Source organism: Microtus pennsylvanicus, chromosome 5 (genome assembly GCF_037038515.1).
Source record: "Microtus pennsylvanicus isolate mMicPen1 chromosome 5, mMicPen1.hap1, whole genome shotgun sequence".
Taxonomy (NCBI): domain Eukaryota; kingdom Metazoa; phylum Chordata; class Mammalia; order Rodentia; family Cricetidae; genus Microtus; species Microtus pennsylvanicus.
The window spans coordinates 115,755,175-115,761,174 of NC_134583.1; the positions used below are offsets into that span (position 1 = coordinate 115,755,175).

At 53.1% G+C, this 6,000-nt stretch overlaps 1 long non-coding RNA gene across 1 annotated transcript in view; it reads right to left on the reverse strand.

Annotated features, from left to right (window-relative positions):
- The window catches only part of LOC142850401 (uncharacterized), a 63,419-nt gene extending 57,910 nt beyond the window's left edge, over nucleotides 1-5,509 (reverse strand). Inside the window, exon 1 of the long non-coding RNA XR_012910685.1 lies at nucleotides 5,275-5,509. This is a non-coding gene — a long non-coding RNA (uncharacterized LOC142850401). The remainder of the gene's footprint in view (nucleotides 1-5,274) is intronic.
- Between the last annotated feature and the right edge of the window lie 491 nt (nucleotides 5,510-6,000).

The window sequence follows — 6,000 nt, forward strand, 5'->3', positions numbered from 1 at the left end:
TGCAGTCCCACCGGAGGGAGGAGGCTCCACCATTAGACTCTCCTTTATCTGAAGAATGAGGGTGCTAATGCTATTTTAATTTTATGTACGAAATAAATGGATGTATGATTTTTTTAAGCCTGAGTTCTATCCCCAAATTCAGTCTCTCTCTTTCTCTTTCTGTCTCCTCTCTCTCCCCACTTTCGTCCCTCACCCTCACCCTCCCTTCTTTGTCCCCCTTCCTCCACCTTTCCCTCCTTCCCCCTCTCTCTAGCATTATTATTAGGCCAACTCTAGCAGAAGGCTTACCCACTTAAGGCCCACATAGAAAAGCTGCTGAGCTCCAGGGGCCATTCATTCTTGGGGCATAGGACACGGAAGGACTCCTAGCCTTTGGCATCACCCTCACAGGTGATTTCCACAGCACCCTTTGCTGATGTTGGCCATGAAGTGCTTCCACCTTGCAGTGAGCGATAAACAGTATTGGAATGCCATCTTCCTCTTTGTGAACAATTGCTGTAGCATGTGACCTGTTCAGTGTGTGACCTGTGTGATATTGTCATCAGAAATTTGGAGAAGTCCCACTAAGGACCCTACATGTTGCCAGGTCAACTGAGCCCCTTCTCAGAGTGCTTGGTCTCATTAAAAAAAAGAGTGTGCACCCCAGTGTGTGCGCTGCTGAGTGTGCACCCCTGTGTGTGCACCCCTGTGTGTGCACCCCTGTGTGTGCACCCCTGTGTGTGCACTCCTGTGTGTGCACCCCTGTGTGTGCACCGCTGTGTGTGCACTGCTGAGTGTACACCGTTGTGTGTGCACTCCTGTGTGTGCACCCCTGTGTGTGCACCCCTGTGTGTGCACATCTGTGTGTGCACTGCTGTGTGAACCCCTGTGTGTGCACCCCTGTGTGTGCACTGCTGTGTGTGCACCCCTGTGTGTGCACTCCTGTGTGTGCACCCCTGTGTGTGCACTCCTGTGTGTGACCCCTGTGTGTGCACCGCTGTGTGTGCACCGCTGTGTGTGCACCCCTGTGTGTGCACTCCTGTGTGTGCACCCCTGTGTGTGCACCCCTGTGTGTGCACTGCTGTGTGTGCACCCCTGTGTGTGCACTCCTGTGTGTGACCCCTGTGTGTGCACCGCTGTGTGTGCACCCCTGTGTGTGCACCCCTGTGTGTGCACCCCTGTGTGTGCACTGCTGTGTGTGCACCCTGTGTGTGCACCGCTGTGTGTGCACCCCTGTGTGTGCACCCCTGTGTGTGCACCCCTGTGTGTGCACCCCTGTGTGTGCACCCCTGTGTGTGCACCGCTGTGTGTGCACCCCTGTGTGTGCACTGCTGTGTGTGACCCCTGTGTGTGCACCCCTGTGTGTGCACCCCTGTGTGTGCACCCCTGTGTGTGCACCCCTGTGTGTGCACTCCTGTGTGTGCACTCCTGTGTGTGACCCCTGTGTGTGCACCCCTGTGTGTGCACCCCTGTGTGTGTACCGCTGTGTGTGCACCCCTGTGTGTGCTCCGCTGTGTATGCACTGCTGTGTGTGCACCCCTGTGTGTGCACCCCTGTGTGTGCACTGCTGTGTGTGACCCCTGTGTGTGCACCCCTGTGTGTGCACTGCTGTGTGTGCACCCCTGTGTGTGTACCGCTGTGTGTGCACCGCTGTGTGTGCACCCCTGTGTGTGCACCCCTGTGTGTGCACCCCTGTGTGTGCACCCCTGTGTGTGCACCGCTGTGTGTGCACCCCTGTGTGTGCACCCCTGTGTGTGCACCCCTGTGTGTGCACCCCTGTGTGTGTACCGCTGTGTGTGCACCTCTGTGTGTGCTCCGCTGTGTATGCACTGCTGTGTGTGCACCCCTGTGTGTGCACCCCTGTGTGTGCACCCCTGTGTGTGCACCGCTGTGTGTGCACCCCTGTGTGTGCACCCCTGTGTGTGCACCGCTGTGTGTGCACCCCTGTGTGTGCACCCCTGTGTGTGCACCCCTGTGTGTGCACTGCTGTGTGTGCACTCCTGTGTGTGAGCCCTGTGTGTGCACCCCTGTGTGTGCACTGCTGTGTGTGCACCCCTGTGTGTGCACCGCTGTGTGTGCACCGCTGTGTGTGCACCCCTGTGTGTGCACCCCTGTGTGTGCACCCCTGTGTGTGCACCCCTGTGTGTGCACTGCTGTGTGTGCACCCCTGTGTGTGCACCCCTGTGTGTGCACCCCTGTGTGTGTACCGCTGTGTGTGCACCCCTGTGTGTGCTCCGCTGTGTATGCACCGCTGTGTGTGCACCCCTGTGTGTGCACCCCTGTGTGTGCACCGCTGTGTGTGCACCCCTGTGTGTGCACCGCTGTGTGTGCACCCCTGTGTGTGCACCCCTGTGTGTGCACCGCTGTGTGTGCACCCCTGTGTGTGCACCCCTGTGTGTGCACCCCTGTGTGTGAACCCCTGTGTGTGCACCCCTGTGTGTGCACCCCTGTGTGTGCACCCCTGTGTGTGCACCGCTGTGTGTGCACCGCTGTGTGTGCACCCCTGTGTGTGCACCCCTGTGTGTGCACCCCTGTGTGTGCACCCCTGTGTGTGCACTGCTGTGTGTACACCCCTGTGTGTGCACCCCTGTGTGTGCACCCCTGTGTGTGCTCCCCTGTGTGTGCACCCCTGTGTGTGCACCCCTGTGTGTGCACTGCTGTGTGTGCACCCCTGTGTGTGCACTGCTGTGTGTGCACCCCTGTGTGTGCACTGCTGTGTGTGCACCCCTGTGTGTGCACCCTGTGTGTGCACCCCTGTGTGTGCACCCCTGTGTGTGCACCCCTGTGTGTGCACCCCTGTGTGTGCACTGCTGTGTGTACACCCCTGTGTGTGCACCCCTGGGTGTGCACCGCTGTGTGTGCACCCCTGTGTGTGCACCGCTGTGTGTGCACCCCTGTGTGTGCACCGCTGTGTGTGCACCCCTGTGTGTGCACCCCTGTGTGTGCACCCCTGTGTGTGCACCCCTGTGTGTGCACTGCTGTGTGTGCACCCCTGTGTGTGCACCCCTGGGTGTGCACCCCTGTGTGTGCACCTCTGTGTGTTTACCCCTTTGTGTGCACCCCTGTGTGTGCACTGTTGTGTGTGCACTGCTGTGTTTGACAGCAAGTATACTTGCACTGCTCTCAACACCTCAGTTTCCCTCCATCATGGCCAGCCCAAACCCTGAAGCTGACCCTCACCCTTCCTATGATGTCACGTAGTTGGGAGCCGAGAGTGTGCACCCTTGCTGCACTGCCTTCTCTCGCTTGGCAATATGCATTTAAGGTTCCCCAGGGCTTGGCGCCTCTTTTCTCCTCACTGCTGGAAAGCGTTCTAGAAACACCATGGTTGACTTAGCATCCCCTTATTGAAGGATGTTGTGATTTATTTTCCAGTTCAAGGCATTAACGAATAAAGCTGCGGTAAACTTTTGTGTGGCCGTAAGGTTTCAACTCATTTAGGTGAATATCTAGAAACATGCCTGCTGGATTCTACATGAAGATTATGTTTAGCTCTGTAAATACCATTTTTAAAGCTCTTTCTATCCAACTTTATACTATTAAGTAAGGGAAGGGGAGTAATTTATAAATTGACTTCCCACAGTGGAGAACTAGAAGCACACCCGGCTTTCATCTGTACTAAGCGCACTGATCAAACTTCTAAAAGTGTACCTAAGTTCTCATGCATTTTCACTTAGTGATTAATATATCTCCCTGATTTCATTCTAGTCATCTTTTCTTTTCTTCTTTTGTTTGTTCTTTTTTCTTGGGGGGTGAGGGGCTTTTTGTTTGGTTGGTTATGTTTGGTTTCTTGAGACAGGGTTTCTTTGTGTAGCCCTGGCTGTCCTGGAACTTGCTCTGTAGACCAGGCTAGCCTTGGATCTGCCTATCTCTGTTTCCCAAGTGTTGGAATTAAAGGCATGTGCCGACACCACCCATCTCATTCTGGTCTTTTCAATTTGACTGCCAAGACAGACTGGCCTGAGAAGATCCCTACCCATAGGATTTCAGTATTCCAGTGGGAGAGTGAAGAAAAAAATATATAAGTAATTCCTGAAATCATGCAGACATATTAGACAGGAGAGATCACATCCAGGCAGGCAAGAAAATCAGTGTTAACTTATACTATCAGCAAGTTGATTTAATAGGGATTGGGGGGGGAGGTTGAGGATGGGGTAATACTGGGGCACTTTGGCTCCAAAAATATATGATTAGAAGTTTTCTTAAAACATTGTCCATCAAGCCGGGCGTTGGTGGCGCACGCCTTTAATCCCAGCACTCGGGAGGCAGAGGCAGGCGGATCTCTGTGAGTTCGAGACCAGCCTGGTCTACAAGAGCTAGTTCCAGGACAGGCTCTAAAACCACAGAGAAACCCTGTCTCGAAAAACCAAAAAAAAAAAAAAAAAAAAAAAAACATTGTCCATCATGTGGCCCTACAGAAGGATTCGACAAGAATGTTAAGGAGAGAAACTTGTGGTTAGGGCAAAGAAAATTTTTCAAAAGTAGAAATGAGCTATTCATATCATCAACTAAAGTGGAAGAATCTTGCTATTTTGCACATGGTAATAGCTCAAACAGAGTTCACTACATTGAAGGACGCTTCCACCAAACACACAAGGAAAAAGCTTCCACCGACCACACAAGGAAAAAAAAAGTCACTTTTGCCCCCAAAGTTCAGCTACATAAAAGTCAAACAAAAGCAGACATATTATCCTCTCATATATTAAGATTGTTCTTACATGGTGTTGGACTGAGCGTATATGTTTTCAGAGGTTTGTGGTCATTAACTATTCTCCACCACTCTGGGAAATGTGAGCTTGGATTGGCTCCAAGAATCTTAGCAACTAGACAACAGCTCCCAGGCCTCTGATGGGGCCAGAATCCTGGAGACAAGGAGCTATTTATTGACATGGACTGTCTGTCTTCCAAGGCTGGAACCCCAAAGATGGAGCTAACGAGGAGCCCTGGTGCCAGGATGTCACATCGGGTTAGGAGGGCCAGTCCATTAATGGTGTGTGTGCCTGTGCTCACCCCGAACCAGGGGAGATGCAGAACAGACATATAGAGTGGCTTCTGAAAGACCATGGCACTTGACACTCGGCCACTTAGACAATTGCTGTGTTTAGCTGGGAGTGTGGGAAAGGGCTGGGGCCGAGAATGCTTCCCGCACAGACGGGGAGTGCTGGCGTGGAGCAGCCCAGGCTGCCAGCTGCAGGTCCCAATGGCAGGAGTGCCCACAAAGCGCTGGTGAGATGAGCCCTTAGGGGACGGACGTTTCTGCTGCCCTCCTTGTACCACATCTAGGGGAGGACTCACCCCAGGCTCAAGCGCTGGCGTAGATGGGAATGGAAACCCCTCACGGCCGTGGGTACAGGAGGAAGATCTACTTCTCAGCACGCCCCAAGGGGAGGTACCATCTTGTCATGCCATCCACAATCACCTTTAGATGCTTGGAAGCACACCAGAGACTTCACAAGCCCACTGAAGTTCATGTCAATGCCAGCCAAAGCTTTGCTCCCTGGCGTTGCCTGAGCTTCCTGAAGAGCTCTGTGCTAAGTGCCTTGCCCACAACTATGCAAATGGGAAACATCACAAGACCCATTCATTGTACAGGCAGGAAAGCAGAGGCTTAGAGAGACTAGGGTGCGCAGTTTTCAGAGTGCTGGTCCATGGGCTGGGGACATCTTCATCACCTGGAAATTTCCGATCACATGCCAGACCTTCAGCAACAGAAGCTCCGGAGCAGCATGATACATCCTTGAACAAGTCCTGCAGGTGATTCTGATGCATAAACAGGGATGAGGATCTGCGGAGGGGCAGCGGGCCAACAACCACACTACAAGCCAGACCCAAACCCAGCAGTGCTGAGTCCAAGTTGTGCTCCCAACCTCCTAACTATTGTTCCCCGAATTTGCTTGAAACAGAAACATAAATGCTCTATTTCTGCGTATACCAACAAACTCCAGATTTAGGGACCCTGCAAACATTAACAGACACTTGCCACAAAAGTGTCCAGTCAGGTTCGCAGGGTGCCGTAAGCGG